The 16,273-nt window shown below is 49.9% G+C and overlaps 1 long non-coding RNA gene across 1 annotated transcript; it reads left to right on the top strand.

Moving 5' to 3' along the window:
• Positions 1-12,406: 12,406 nt before the first annotated feature.
• LOC132652735 (uncharacterized) lies at positions 12,407-15,216 on the top strand. Its single transcript, XR_009590310.1, has 3 exons — positions 12,407-12,691; positions 13,030-13,073; positions 14,601-15,216. It is a non-coding gene; the product is annotated as an uncharacterized LOC132652735 (long non-coding RNA).
• The last annotated feature ends 1,057 nt before the right edge of the window (positions 15,217-16,273 follow it).

Below are 16,273 nucleotides of genomic sequence, written 5' to 3'. Positions count from 1 at the left end.
ATGACCTTCCATCTGGGGTGTCCCTAGCTTGGCTTTCCACTGGGCTGGTAGATGTGAGTAGAGGGAAAACCCAGGGAAAAAAAAAAAAAGAAAAGAAAAAAGAAAAACAGGCCCCCGCCCAGCCATCTTCTGGCAGCCTCAATCACTGTTCAAGCCTGGGGCCGTTTTCCTCATTGCATCACTCTGGAAATATTGATACTGGCTTGCCAAACAGAGAAACAATCCTTCTCTCCTTGTGGCAGGAGGAGGACAAGGAAAATGAGCTTGCTCATTAGCGAGGCGGGCCAGAGATGTCCTCGTCGCTGCCCTGTTTTTTCCAGGACAGCTGAGGGACTTGAGAAAAAACACAGATGAGCAAGATCCATCTGTTTGCATTTAATTTGATACTGAAGTTCCCAGCTCTGACAATGGAGAGCTAACTGTGTTCCAGCACGCAAGACCAGGATGGGGTTGGTGGGGGAGAAATTACTGCCTGAAAGGAACAGTAATTATAAATCAAGGGCTTCCTGGGAATATCTGGGTCCCTTCACTGTTTCTTGGGTGATTAAAGTGGAACAGATAAGCCGGGGAGGGGCGGCTGATTTAAAGGAGAATGTGAGAACACTGATACTTCTTAGCCCTTAAGAAAAGCCCGTCTCCCATCAGGGAGAGAAGACAGTGGCTATCTTTTATCAACTGCCTTCCATAAACTAACCACGAGCTCTGAGCATCACAGATTATCTCAATAAATCCACCCTACAGCCCGAGACAGAAAGCATTCCTGAAGGGCCACTTTGCAAGGTGGAAACTGAGGCTCAGAAGAGGTTGGTTGTTCTGCTCGGCATCACAAAACATAAGCCAGAATCTAACCCCTCACTCTTGCTCCCAATTCCATGAGTGATGCTCTCCCCACCGTCTCTCTACCCCCAAGGTCCAGAGTCTACGGTTAAGAGAATGATGGCCCATTACCACTTGGTGCTTACGTGGACCCGGCACCCTGCTCCACGCGCTTTGGTTACATCACTTGCTCTTCCAGGCCAGCTATAAGGTAGCACTGGTGTCTCTGTTTTACAGATGACAGAGCTGGTTACGTCAGCTCTCAAGATCATGTATCTCATTTAGGATGGAGCTGGGATTCGACATCCTGGTTAGCTCTGATTGTACATTTCCTAAGGAAAACTTCATTTTAATTTTGGCTAGCCAGGGCCAGAATGGAACTTCTGCGTTGGGCTGGACCATCACCAGACACCCACTGGCAACCCTCTTTGTGGCAGACAACAGGAAGAGTTTTCCATTACATACATTAACAAGGAGTTGAGGCACCAAGATACAATACACACTGCCTGCCAAGACCAAGCATCCATCCCAGTGTAATTTCTACCTGGGAAGTCTGACTATCCTGGGGCAGGGGGAGCCTTGTCCCGGGGTGGCCTGCACACTCAGAGTATATGAGGAGAAACACTGAGTAAATGTATCTTGCAGAGCAGAGGAGAGAAAACAGCCAACGACGACTTTAAGTACTGGGTAAGGGAACTGACTGCCAGAAAACCTGAGAGCCCATATGAAAGGGACCCCAGGAGACCTGAAGCTGAGAGGAAGAAGGAGTTGCTGCCAGGCACCCCTAGGAATGCAAAGCCCAATCTAGACCCAACTGAAGAAGAGCTGTCTCCCCACCTCACCCCAAACCCTGACCCCTCCACTCCCCCACACCTCCCCTTCACCCCTCCACCTCCACCCACCCACACCCACCCCTGCAGCCGAATGCCCTGTCATCTGTTCTGGCCTTAGGAAGGGTAAGAGTCAACACTGAAGCTCACTTGAAGTGGGGATTTCCTTTGTTTGTTTTTCAAGACAGGGTTTCTCTGTGCAACCCTGGCTGTCCTGGAGCCCACTCTGTAGACCAGGCTGGGTTTGATCTCAGAAATCTGTCTGCCTCCAAGAGAGCTGTGACTAAAGGCGTGTGCACCACCACTCGGTGAAATGTGGATCCTTATCTGAAACTGCACGTTCTAATTTTGTAATTGAAACCCACTTAATGCCTAAAAGTGGCCATTTAAAATAGACCTGTTACCCAACATGAGCCAATAAACTGTGGAGACCAAATTTAGAAGAACAGTGGGAGACACGAGAATGTTGTCCTTTGTTTTCATACAGTAAGTTGTAACTTGTCTAAGTTACCTCCATCAAAGCCAAGACTGTGGGATGAGGTCCCAGAAACACAAAAAGGAATACGGAGTCCCAGGTAGGAGAAAGCTATGGGTCACTGCTTGTTGAGACAAACTAGCAAACACCCCAGCCAGTGCCCCAGGCCAAGAACAAGTGTCCAGAGAAGCAAGTGTCTACCAGAGCCTTGAATTAACTATCACATTTGTCCAGGAGCCAAGGAGCCACACATTCTGTCTCTGAGACCCTTGAACTCTGACATAACCCTGGGAATCTGAGATAAGAGAACTCTGGAAATTCTGTATGGTGTAGGTGGAACTTTACAGACAGCTGATGTCTAAGATAGAAAGCAGCCTGGTACTTCAGTTACCAGGGACTCCCAGGGACAGAGGGCCGGTTCCTGGGGTTCTAGGGTAATGGCTTTTGACTGTGTCTGAGCCACACCCATACTATTTCCCTTTGCCCCCAGGTTAGGAGCTTCAGAAATATTCCACAGCCCAACTTGAGGTCAGATCTGAGTCTCTGTAGGATAGGAGACAGGGCTACCAGGACCTGAAGTGTGTGGAACTCGTGATATGGCTTCCCTTGTTACTACCAGGCCCCCTAGACCTCCCTCAGCCCAGAGAATCCCAAAATATTCCACGGTGTGTCTAGGAGGAAAGGGAGGACAGCGTGCAGGCAGGTGGGGCCAAGAGGGTAGCAATAGAACATCCCTCAGAGCCTGCAACTTTTAGACTCCAAGGTCGGGGAAGGCTGCCAGAGACTTGAGCCCCACCTCCCCTTAAGCCACTGCACACCACAGACGGGAATTATTCTCGGAGGCAGTATAAGCTCCAACTGGCACATGGCTCCAGCCCAGGTCTCCACACCTCCCTCCCCTGGTATGACCCAGTCACTTGTAGCTCCAAGTCCAATTTCCCAGATGTACCATGTAGCTCAGTGGACAGTATTGCTTCTCTGAGGGCCAGGCTGCATGAGTTCAAATCTCAGAGCTATCACGGATGTGACCTCGTGCCTTCCCCTCTATTGTGCCCATCTCATGTGTCACTCCTCATGTGGAACTGAGGCCACGTGAGTGAGCACACCTGTGACCTGTACACCGCCTTCCCTCTGTGTCCCCCATCCTCACCCCTAGACTAACTCAAGCCTGCCCTAGCTTCTGGACTCAGACAGCCAAGGCAGTGAGCTCACCTCCTTCCCCTCCCTCTCCAGGGTGGATGGGTTTGAATGCAATCTGTAATCCCCTGAAAGGCCCCTGAGGGACCCATCGGCTCCTTCTAAGGAGCATTAACTCAAACTGTAACCAGCTTTCTGTTAGCAATGGGAAGGCCAGGTCCCCTGGGAATCCTCCCAACCATGGTGAGAAACTGCTAGCTCCTTTCCCAAGCCAGGGGTGGGAATGGAATGGCAGCTGCCTTGAACCCAGCCCAACCTCCTCCGCCCCCACCCAGGAGCCACTACCTCCAACTCAATGGCTAGCCCAGACTGTGTCCCAGGGCAGGTCCCCCTGCACAAGGACAAGCAGTAGCAGTTAGGCCCTTCCCAACCGGGAGAGAAGCGTTCACCCCTGCAAGCCCATTTCTCTGCAGGTTTGACCACGGATTCTCAACTCCATCCTGCCCCGCCCCCTTCTCTGGCTGTAGAAGTGATTGTCCTCTATTGCTGTACCACAAAGCAAAGCTAGACTGAGGCTGTAGTTAGTGAGGGATTGCCGGCGTGGTGGATTCTGCTGTGGATCAGGAGGAGTAAAATAAGGTAGGGGGTGATGGTGGGGGAGCAGGGGGAGAGGAAGATGCTGAAATCTGTACATAAACTCCACTAAGGTAGATCATATTTAGCTGCAGTCCCCCCCCTGCGCCCATATTTCCAGCTCCAAAACCATACTGAGCACTGAGTGGCCACTCAGAACATTCCTACCATGAATGAACGAAGGAGCAGATGAAAAATTGCTTCTGGGGTCAGCAGTTGACCCCACTGCAATCATCAGAGTTGACAGATGGTCTCACCTACCTCATGCCCCAGGAGACCCAAGGGCCCAGCCTACAGCCCCAAGGGTCTAAAAAAAAAAAAAGCGAGGCTGCTTAAGCCATGCTGGGGCCTCTGTGCTGTCTGACGTGTTGGCTGAAATGAGAGACATGCAATAAAATCAAGACTCTGGAAGCCAGAAGCGCTGGGAAGCATTGATGGGTGGGTCCCTGAGCCCATATTGCCAGAGACAAGATCAGGGAAAGGGCTTGGCCCAACACCCACCAGCAGACCTGTCCACTAGTGCCCTAGTCGGGATCTTCCGGCCCTTGTCCAGCTTGTCTCCACCACAGCCCCCTGCCTCTCACCCCAGGCTGAGCAAGGGTCCTGCCAGGCCAAGGAGGAACTTAAGCCCCAAGGAGGAGAACAAATAGAGAAAAGTAACTGAACCTCCACCCCGCCCCCTCTGATACGCACAGATGCAGGTTGCCACTCAAAAAGCAATCTCTCCAAACGTTTAAAAACTGCCTGCAATTTATATCTTGTGCTTGACAGAGCATCTCCAAGTCATTTCCTGGCACACAGGAGCATGAGCTCAGGAACACAGCTGCAGCTCCGCCCCCAGCTTAGGTACCCCCACATGGGGGTGGGGCCAGATAGGGATGTCCTGCTTTGCTCTCCTCCAGCCTCAGCAGGGTTCTGAGGGACATTGCAGAGCCCTGGGTTTGTAACCCCATCCAGGGCTCCCCTTCCCCCCCAAGTCACAGGTCCAGACAATAAGAGCCATGGTTCTGTGACTCACCAATGGCATTTAGGAGTAAGGCCCAACCTCCAGGTAGTGGTGTCTATAATGCAGTGTGTGATGCTTTCTAGAAGAGGTAGATTGGGGATAGAGGGACTCAGAGAAGGAGGCCAGCCTTCCCTGAGGTAATCCCAGTCTTTCCAGGACTAAAAGGATATATAGTAGTCGGATTCCAAAATGAAGGGTGCAGAAAAAGCAAAGGTCCAGCAGTGGGAAGAGCCTGAGTGGGGTGCAAAGTCAAAGGAGCAGAAGAGACGACACTATAGAGAGGACATTGGAGGGGACTCTGGCCCGAGGAGCTGGCTGTGCATCCTCTGGACCTTCAAGGCAGCAAAGACATTGACAAGAGGGGCAAAGACAGATCAGGAGGCCCCAGAGAAGAGAGAAAGGGTCTGCTGAGGCCTCTGGGGGCTCTGCCTGTATTTCCGCTTCCCTCCTTCAGCTCCCTGTCTAGGCTCACTTCCGGCCTGCTGCCCCAGAAACTCCGCCATTTTCCCAGTGCCGCCACACCCTTCCCACAAGCCCCCAGATGGCCCGCTCTGTGTCTCCCAGAGCAGCCTAGCCTCAGATGTGAAAGCCCTGCCTTCTCACTGCCTTCACAGCCCTCCCACCAGTAACCAGCTGCCTTGTGTCGTAGGCCTTTATGGCTGTTGTAGCTGTGTCGCTGTTTGTTATGTTTCAGCTCAGATTAGCCCAGAACTTGCGATTCAGCCTATGCCTCTCCAGTGCTGAGATTAACAGCATATGCCACCAGATCCTGCTTAGGTCATTATTCTTGGTCACCCCCCTCAGGACTGTAAACTCTAGGGGAGCAGATACCATGTCTGGGTTGTCCCCAGCAACAGTCCTAAGCATCTAGAAGAGTCATTGGCACATAGTAGGCACTCAACAAGCACCTGGCAATAGGCAGGCCCTTCCCACCCCGTAGTTCTGATTTTTCTCACTGCAGAGCCCTAGCCTGCAAACTCCAGCCTCTGCCTGAGTAGTTCCCGGCAATTAATCATGCTCTGTCAGGTGGTACCTTTGTGTTGTCATTGGAGGCTGTGTCTCATTTGTCTCTGTCTGGCCCCAGGGCCTGGCGCATAGTAGGTGCTCAGTCGGGGGTTCCCTGCCTGTTAACCCTCTTCACCTCCCCTGAATGAGTGATGGGCTGGCAGCAGACATTGCCGAAGGCAGAGTAGACACACACACACACACACAGAGGGAACACAGAAACACACAGCAGACACACACACAGAGACGGGCAGAGATACACAGACACACAGATAGAAACACAGACACACACACACACACAAACACAAAGAGACAGATATACGGATGACACAAAAACACAGAAAGACAGACACAGATACACACAGAGAGCAACACAGAAAGACACAGATACACAGACTGACAGACACACGCAGGCTGCCCGGGAGACAAGGATGTTGCAGAGAGGCTGGACCGGGAGCTGTGGACTGGCAAGGTCACCACAGTGATCTAAGGGAAAACTCTACCCATAGGGAAAACAGCTGGCACAGCCACAAAGCCCTGAGTCTTGATCTCAGAAAGACCAGATTCCAGATCAGAAACCAGCTAATTCACTCTAGAGCTGGGTGACCTTGCGAAAAGCAACTCGCCTCTCTGAGTCTCTCAGGAAAAAAAATAAATAAAATGCAGTGTGGTCGGAGAACCAAAGGCCATTTTGGATGTTGTGTGGCCAACAGTCCTCACTCCTGGGAGCGGCTCGAATGTCTGCAAACAAAACAGTCGTGGCAATAACTGATGTCAAATGCTCACAAGGTTAAAGTTCACTCAGGGCTAATCTCTTTGCTATCCAGTGTTTGTTTTCAGTCTTCACAACAGCTTGGCTGCAGACACCACTCTTAGCACGGTCTCCAGGACGAAGACAGGAGAATTCGGAGAGGTTAAGTGACTTCCCCACGCCACACAGCTCACAAGAGAAAGAATCAAGACTGAAACCCAGGAAGTCTGGCTTCAGAGTTTACTCATCTTAGGACCAAAGCAAAACTAAGATGGAACCTTGCTGCCTCAGTTTGCCTGTCCATCAAATGGGTCTAATTAACACCACCGGCCCATGGTGAGAAGGTGGGTCCTGGGGGAGCAGTACCAGTCAAGAAAATGTGTAACACAGAATGAGCTCTCAGTGACGGTCGGGGGCCTCTTGTTCCCACTCAGGGGGACAGCAGGCCACTAGAATGCACTAAGCAGGAGGGCACAGGGAACGAAGCCAGCTGGTGGCTGGTATCACAGGCTGCTCATTTGGTAAATGGGATTTGGTTAGAGAGATGAACGCTGCCACTTCTGGCTAATGTGTCATGTAAATTCTAATGATAATACAGCCTGCGCATGGCACCCGCCCCGCGCCTGCCGATGCTCAATTATCTCCCCGAGGCTCTGGCAAGATCCACGCTTCGCTGGGACCCGAGTCCCGGCCTGCCTTCCCCAGCCGCAAATAATGAAAACCCGCCTCGGCTGTGAGATTGCTCACTTACATTTTCTATTAATTTTTCCCTTTCAGAGGAAAAATGAGAGGAGCTGGGGGAGGGGGAGGGAGTGGGTGTGGGGGCAAATAGCAGCCTTCCAGGATTGCGGCAGCAGCAGCCTGGACAGGGTGGGAGGAGGGCAGCAGGCATGGGAAAGGCTCCAAGGTTGTAGCTTCGGTCATCACATCCCCGAGCCAGAGGAAAGTCATCAGCCAGGAAGGCCCAGATGCCGGAACCTGGACCCTTTGGTGAGGGGAGAGGCACTGAACAGGTCATGGGCTCAGGCTCACTTGCTGTGTGACTTGGAACAGATCCTTTAATCTCTATGATGCAGCTTCCTCTGGCTGCAAAGAAAGAAGACTAGTCGGCTGGTGCCCAGGGGCTATCCTGCGCTAATGGGATGAGACTCCCCATCTCAGGAACAGGCCAGTGAAGAGGAGATCTCTGAGAGTGGCGATGGGTTCCCAGTTCAAGCCAGGACAAGGACTTTAGAGACCCACCATTCTGGCTGGAAGGTTCCAAGTCCACCCTGAACGCTTACCCAGGGTATGTTGGATAGGTGTGCTGGCGAGTTTTACGTCAACTTGACAAAAGCTAAAGTCATCTGAGAGGAGGAAATCCCAATTGAGAAAATGCCTCCATAAGATCAGACAGGCCTGTAGAGCAATACTTCTCAACCTATGGGTGGAGACACCTTTGGCAAACCTCTACCTTCAAAATACTTACATTATAATTACAGTGCCAAAGTAATTTATAGTTATTGAGAGAGCCTGGCTAAATAAGCCTGACCAACTCCACGACAGGCTTCATTTTCTTGCTAGACAGAACAGGCCTAAGAGTTAAAAAAAAAAAAAGGAAGGAAGGAAGGAAGGAAGGAAGGAAGGAAGGAAGGAAGGAAGGAAGGAAGGAAGGAAAAAGCAACCAATCAGAAACAGCCAAGACTTCTGGCCTGGGGAAGATAAGGTTGCTTACCAGAGCCACGTAGCCTCCATGGGCACCAGCCAATCCCAATCTAGGTCATGTAGCCACAGTAGGAATCCTCCTTTCTGACTTTAAAAGAGGACTTCAAGCTCCCCTCGGGGTCACTGCCATTTTGACGGTGGTGGCCCCAGCATGCAAGACCTCTGTAGAAAAAAAAACTCCCTTTGTTGCTTGAGTCTGGGCTCGTTCTCTCAGCGTATTCCCGACGTCTGGTGCATTGGCCAGGAATCCACTGAAGCCTCCTGCTCAAGTCATAGGGCACTTAATTGGAACCTTTGACTTCTCTGCTGATCAGTAAGTGAGTTAGGAGGAGCACCCTATCAGAGATATTTATGTTTTGTGTTTCTTTGTGTCTGCATTCTTGTTTCTGGTGCCTGTGCTCTTGTTTTTAGTTTCCTTTTGCAAAAGAAGTTGGAATTGGCCCAAGAGTCAGCATGCTGGACATGCTGGAGACCTGCCCCAAGCCTGAGATAGTGGAAGATGCTCTTGCCACCTCTTTGGGAGAACTTGAAGGTTCACATTTGGCTTTGGTTTGGGCTTGGAGAGAGCCTGGTTTTGGATTCCTCTTTGGGAGAGCCTGAAAGCTCTCAATTGGTCTTGGGTTCCTCTTTGGGAGAGCATGAAGGCTCTCAATTGGTTTTGGATTCACTAAGAAGTACCGCAAATCTCTGGTGGACCAAGCCTTTGGCTTTTGCCTACATTTTCCCTGGGAATGCCTGTGTCTGTTCGTGAATGTTCTTCTCCTTGTCACTGTTCTGTGGTGGGTCTACTTGAATCAGTTTAACCATGGGTGAAACGTCATCTACCCCCTTGAGTTTAGTACTAGGCCAACAGAGCTGCAGGCCACAAAGACCTGGCTCAAACACATGTCACAGGTCTCTGTCAGGTGGTGGGCACCATGCTCCATACCCTCGGCACCGGGGCACCTCTAGCCATGGGTGGAAAAGTGCCTTGGGGCCTGGCCAGCAGGAGTAGAAGGCATGCAGCAGGCAATGGTCAGGTGTGAGGCAGACATCCATCTGCAGGACCCCAAAGGTTTGGCAAGATCAGCCCTGGGGAAGAGGAGGGAACATGCCACTATGAAAAGCACTGCTTGTGTACCTCAAACAGAGAGCCCGGTCTTGGGGAGGGGGAGGTTGTTTACACGACTGCAACTAGCACTGCGTGTGCAACCCAATCAAGAGGAGTCTGGCCTCCGGGAGGGGAGGCCTCAAACTTCCACCATGGCAGTGCCCTCTTCTCTTCCAGGGGTCAAGGGGTGCTCTGGTGGTGGGCATGGGAAGGCAGAGGGGAGGGGATGTCTGCCATCATGAGCCCCTGCATCCACTGCAACGGAGCAACACTGCTGGCAAGCCCCAACACCTGCCTGCATTCGACAGATAACAAAGCATTCTTCCCTTGGAATTACAACTGGAGGAAGGAAGGGAAGTTTAGTCTGTCTGTGTTAAACATATGTATGACCACTACATGCTTATTTCTGACTGGTCTTAAATGCGTAAGTTGGTTAATATATCCTGTATATCTTGGTTATAGATTATTGACAATTGGGTATGTTAAAAATATATAACATCTGCAACAAAAAGTTAACTTAAACTTGTAACTTACGGTTGGACAAAAAAAAAAAAAAAAAATGGCATCAGCCAACTAAAGAAACGGGTCTCCAAAGGTACTTTTAAATTGGAATAAGATTTTACTTAATTTCTGTCCTGTCTTAAAAACCAGGTTTGTAACAAATAATATTTAAAACTATGCTTGATTAATAAGGTATTAGAGCTGTACCTCCATGTGTTTGTATAGAAGAACTTTTCTTGCTGGCAGCCAAAGTTTATAACACCAGAATAATGCACTTGGTATTGATTTTCAGAGACACTGAATTGTTTGCACTGATAAACTTTGGTTTTGACTTTTAAAACTATGGCTATGCTTTGTGACTTCACTCCTAAAAAGGGTGCTTTATTTTGATATTGCAAAAATAGGTTTGTTTGTTTGTTTTTAATGTTTAAGACTATGAGACATTTTAAAGTTTATCAGGTATTTAATAATAATGTCTTTGGATTTTTTTATATATATAAAATTCAAAGTTATATTCTTACAATACACTGCATATCTGATTCAATCCTGGTTCAAAATATTCTTTATATGATGGTAAAACTTTAAGGTCATAAAGGTTGATTCAGATTAACAAGCTACTGAGTAACTACCTCTGGAAATGAAAGACTATTCCATAATACTATACTGTTGGGGGCAGCAGCAATGACAGCAACATTTAATGGCTACTTTTTTTTAATTGCCCACCACAGCCTGTAACAACACATGGCTGGACACAATGTTGATTCAGAGATAAAGAAAATGGAGCCACGGTTTCACCTCCATCTTAACTAAGGGCAGTCACATGACTGATAGTCATCTTGGTTGTGGGAGAGTCATGGCCCGCCGCCATTTTGAAGGCGGTGCCCCCAGCGTGCTGAAATTCTCTGCAGAATAAATGCTCTTTGCTTTTACATACTACTTGAGTCTGGGTCTTTCCTTCAGCGAGTTCTGAACCCCTAACATTATGAAGTAGCAACAAAAATAATTTTATGATTGGAGGTCACCACAACATGAGGAACTGCAGCATTAAGGAGGCTGAGAGCCACTGCTGTAGAACATTTTCTTAATTAATGATGGAGGTGGGAGGGCCCAGCCTGCTGTGGATGGTGGTCCTGGGTCCTATAAGAAAGCAGGCTGAGCAAGCCAGTAAGCAGCACCCCTCCATGGCCTCTGCATCAGCTCTGGCCTCCATGTTCCTGCCCAGTTTGAGTTCCTGTCTTGAATTCTTTTGGTCATGAACTGGGATGTGGCAGTGCAAGCTGAATAACTACCCTCACACACACACCCAGAGTTTACTTTGGGCTGTGGTGTTTCATCACAGCAATAGTGACCCTAACTAGGACAATGGGGCAGGGTGGAGATTCTGGAAGGGTAAGGGAAACTGTAGCTTTCTTGAGAAAGAGAATGAAAGACTTAGGGGGGCAGGGCCCCTCCCTCTAAGTCCCACCCTTTAATGAAGCCAGTGGGAGTCTTTTTTTTTTTTTTTTTTTCATTTTATTTGGGTTTTGGGTTTGGGTTTGATTTGGAGGGGAATTGGGTTTTTGTTTATTTGTTTCTATGTAGCTTTGATGGGGCAGTAATGCCCAGAGGCCCAACAGCTGAGAAAGCCACTCTCTGGGCATTACTGCCCCCCCACCTCTACCCTCTTGACACTTCCTCACTGGAACATAAATTCGTCCCCAAGAACAAGGCATTTCATCAAGTTTAAGTCCATTGCTATCATTTCTAAGCCCCAGAAAAAGCTAACTTCAAAAACAGAATCCTGCCAGGCATGGTGGCTCACGTCTGTAATCCCAAGACAGGGAGGCAGAGGCAGGCGGATCTCTGCGAGTTCGAGGCCAACTTGGTCTACAAAATGAGTCCAGGACAGCCAAGGCTACACAGAAGCAGATGTGAATCAAGTCTGGGGGATTGGGAAGGGAGGAGGGTTGGAGAGGGCTTCAGCAGTTAAGAGCACTTGCAGGGGAGCAGGGTTGGATTCCCAGCAAGAATCAGCTGTATAGTGGCTCAAAATAGTCTGTTACTCCAGGCCTAGGGGCTCTGACATCCTCTTCTGGCTTCTGCAGGCACCAGGCATGGACATGGCGCACAGACATGCACGCAGGCAAAACACCCATACACATAAAATAAAGATTCTTTCAGAAAGAAAAGTGAGTGGACTGGCGGCAAGCAGGCAGATGAGGGGGTCTAGGACATTCATGGTTGTTTAAAGAATTGCCACAAAGCCTGTGCCATTGTATGCATGTCTGTAGGGAAGGGTGGGGGCGGGGAAGGACAGACAGCCTAGGGGGTGGGTGTGAACTTGGCCTTTTGACTCCAGCTTCTCAAACCGTGTGTCACAGTCCCATGAGGGATTACGTAACTGAATGTGGAGGTTACAAAAAAAAAAAAAATCTGGCAACAGTGAAAAGCTTTCTGAACACAGTAGCCAAGAGGTAATTCAAAATCAAAAGCGTGGTGAATCTGGGGTGTCTCTGTTCATACTCAACCGTGTGACACCATGTGACCTCACCACAGCCTTGGTGCTAAACACAGAATGGGCATTTCAGGCTGCGCGTGCCGTCTCACCACACACCAGCAAAGGCTGGCGGAGAAACCTCACCCAGATTCAAGACTGCTGGATGGGATGAATGCTGTACTGACTGATTTTTGTGTCAGCTTGGCACAAGCCAGAGTCGTGAGAGAGGAAGAGGCCTCTGTGGAGGAAAAGCCTCATGATCCACCTGTAAGGCATTTTCTCAATCAGTAATCAGTGCGGAAGGGTTCAGCCCATTGTGTGTGGTGCCATCCTGGGGCTGGCGGTCCTGGGTTCTATCAGGAAGCAGGCTGAGCAAGCCAGGGGAGCAAACCAGTAAGCAGCTTCTCTGGCCTCTGTATCAGCTCCTGCCTCCAGGTCCTGCCCTGCTTGAGCGCCTGTCCTGACTTCCTTCTATGACGGGCAGTGGAAGTGTAAGCTGAATAAACCCTCTCCTCCCCAGCTTGCTTTTGGCCATGATGGTTCATTGCGGCGATAGAAACCCTAACGTTTCCTGCCCCAAATGAAACAGAATCCTTTAATTACAGGAAACAGAGCCTTTCTGCCTGTCCCCACCACCATCCTTCAGTGAGTAAGTATCGAATCCATGTATCTTTGAATTGTATTGTGCTAGGATGTTTGATTTTTTAAGATTGCTGTTTGAGTTGCTGACTTGAGTTTCATAAAAACTCATTAAATGAATTCTGGCTTGGGATTAGGACAGAAATTTCCAACAGTTTCTGAAATGGTCCTACACACACACACTTTGGCTGTTTTGTTCTGTATATTTATGTTACACGGCTTTCTCAGCGTTGATGATTACGAAACCAAAATATCCATCAACTCAGAAAAACACAGAAGATGCTCCATATTCCGCAGTATCAAGCATTCAGCTGAGACGCCATTTTCAGCTCTTTGTTTCTGACAGGGTCTCAAGTAGCACAGGCTGACCTTGAGCTTTCTATGTAACTGAGGCAGGACTTGAACTCCTGATTCTCCTGCCTCCATCTCCCAAGTGTTATAGGTGACACCACAACTGACTAAAAACAAAATTTACAATTGTTAAGGATCTGAGGAGGGGGGTATAGCTTGGTTAACAGAGTGTTTGCTTTGTAGGCAGTAAACCCTGGTTCAATTCCCAGCGTGGTATAAAGCTTGTTTTTTATAATGATGGGAAGAGGAGGCCAGAGAGTCAGAAGTTCGAGGTCACCTCCAACTACACAGCATGTTTGAGCTTCATAGGCAAATTAAAAATTAAATATAGGTCAGAGAAGATCCTCTAAGCTTCCATTTCTCACACAGTAACTGTTTCTAGACATCGGACCTGAATTCTTCAAGCTCCCTATGGCCATACCACCCAAACACACCCAGTTTTCTCTAAAGCTCCCAAGCTATAAAGCTCTCTATTTGAGCAGTCTCCAGACGAGAGGCAAGAAGCTGGCAAGGCTTTAGCCTATGCACTGGCTAGCATTGCCCTCTGGTGCCCCAGGAACTCCCCCTATCCCATAGGAGCAGGGGGGCGGGGGACAGGGGGATTGGTCTGGCCCAGCTCCATTTTGGGGGAAAGCACCCACCTCCAAGGAGGAATTTTCCTGGCAGTGTTGCCATCGCCCCTCCAGCTCCAAGGACGCGTGGGATGCCTTCAGGCCCAACATATGTGGGATCTTCTAAAACAGGGACGGGAAAGAAGGGAAAATGAAATCTGTTCCCCCAGGTCTGTTGTCTCAACAAGCAGCGGCCTCCAGAAATGCTTCCGCAAGAGGCAGTGGGGGCCAAGGTTGAAGGGAGAATCCCAGAACACAGAGGGGAGATTGAGCCCAGCTAATGAGAGAAGGCTGACCCAGTCATCCTTCACAGTGGGTTAAGGGCAAAGCCAGAACTAGACTGTAAAACCCCCAGACCAGAATGTGAGGAGAAGGGGAAGGTCTATCTAGTGGGAGCAGAGAAAAGAGAAAAGACAAAGGCCCTGAGGCTGAGCAGTGGAAAAGGAGATGAGGGCCTGAGGGCGTTCATGGTTGGCAGACACAGCAGTGGTTCTGATCTTTGCATCATGGGGGAGGGGGTGGAGAGTGGACATGACTAAGCCGTTCGCTGTCTCTAATTTCCATACTTCCTACAGCTAGATGGAAGCACGCGACCAATTCCAGCCAATGGCCGCAAATGCCCCAGCACACAGAACTGCCAACACAACCTCCGGAGCTCTCTTCCTCTCCCAGCCATCGGTAAACCCAAGGTGGCAGCTAGACCACCAGCCGGGTCTGGAGTGACTTCGGTGAACAGAGCTGTTGCTAACCTTTACTGTCTGTATTGTCTTCAACCAATGAGACTCAAGGGTATGTGTCTCAGTACAACAAAGCCCATCTGGCGTGACAAAGAACTTGGGACCACACAGTCCTGGATCCAATCCAGCCATTTCACTCACTGTCAGAGTGGCCCAGGCAAGTCTTTTCACTCCAGACTTCTGTCTCTTTCATAAAAGAGATGACCTGGGGCTGGAAAGATGGCCAAACACATACTACTCTTGGGGTGGGGGGGAAGACTCGAGTTTGGTTCCTAGCACTCAGATCAAATGGCTCCCAACCACCTGTTACTTCAGCTCCTGTGGAATCCCATGCCCTCTTCTGGCGTCTGTGGGAAGTGTACTCATGTGCACAGTTCCACACAGAGACACACACGCACACATGCTCATAATTTTAAAATTAAAAATAAAATCTTAAAAAGAGAGAGAGAGAAGACATGCCTGTGTGGGATTTCTTGCCTCTTCCAGAATTCCAGAACTCCACTCTTGTATTAGAAATTTCCCATCGCCAATATGGCACAGGCCTTTGGGGAAGAGGGCAACACATCCTGGGCTTCCCAGAGAAGGGTCTTTTAAGACAGAAGAAGACTGCCCTCCTTCGGGGTGTCTACCCATCAGGTCACCTGGGAAGTCAGCCTGACTCCCGGATCCAGGACATCCCAAGGCCAAGTTCTCAACACAAAGGAGATCTATTTGCCCCAGAGGGACAAAGGTCAGGGAACAAGCAACAACGACAGGAGATAGAGGACCAGAGAGAAAGTGAAGGGGACAAGGGAGAGGGGGAGCAGCATTTGCCCGGGGTGAGGGGGGCTACAGGACAGGAAGGACTGCCTCTGGGTAGAGAGAAGACAGGTGTGGCCCACAGGCACACGGCAGGCGGTTTATAAAGGCGAAGCCCTGTGTTAGGATGAGGTGTTTCATTTTAGTTGGGCATGTTAATTAGCTGAGCCAAAGGGGGCTCTTGATAGCTAGACCTTGGTAGTCAGCCTCCAAAGAAGGAAGTAACCAAATAAGGTTACAGACCTTGGGGCTAGCTTTAGGAATGTTTTTATCAGGGCAGAGGGAATGAGGAGGAAGGGCAAGCGCCCCCCCCCCCTCGCCACGAGGGGGCTGTGTTCCCCATCCTCCGGCTGGCTAGGGTCCCTTCAGTCAGCAATCTGTTGCCAGGCCTGGAAGCCTCCATCAGGAGAAACTAAGTGAGGTCCCCTAGAAGCAGCAAGGGAGAGGCTGGGTGGAACCTGCCACGCTTCTTTTCCGGGGGAAGCTGGGTCCTGGGATGAAGCTCCTCAGGTGACCTCCTTCCCTGGCAAGTCTGGCTGCCTTGGAGATAAAAGCAAAGGAACGGGGTTCTCAATAATGCAACTCCAACCCAGCTGGCGCCTGGGGAGGAATTCAGGGGAGGCCTGACTTCTCCAGCCAGCTCTCCCTGCCTCTCCCCACCCCCAACCCCTACCTTCCCAAACCCCGCTGCAGAGCCAAGGGGAGAAAAACAC

Source organism: Meriones unguiculatus, chromosome 3 (genome assembly GCF_030254825.1).
Source record: "Meriones unguiculatus strain TT.TT164.6M chromosome 3, Bangor_MerUng_6.1, whole genome shotgun sequence".
Lineage (NCBI taxonomy): Eukaryota > Metazoa > Chordata > Mammalia > Rodentia > Muridae > Meriones > Meriones unguiculatus.
Note: the sequence above shows the minus strand (reverse complement) of the source record. Positions and strands in the feature narration are given on the sequence as shown.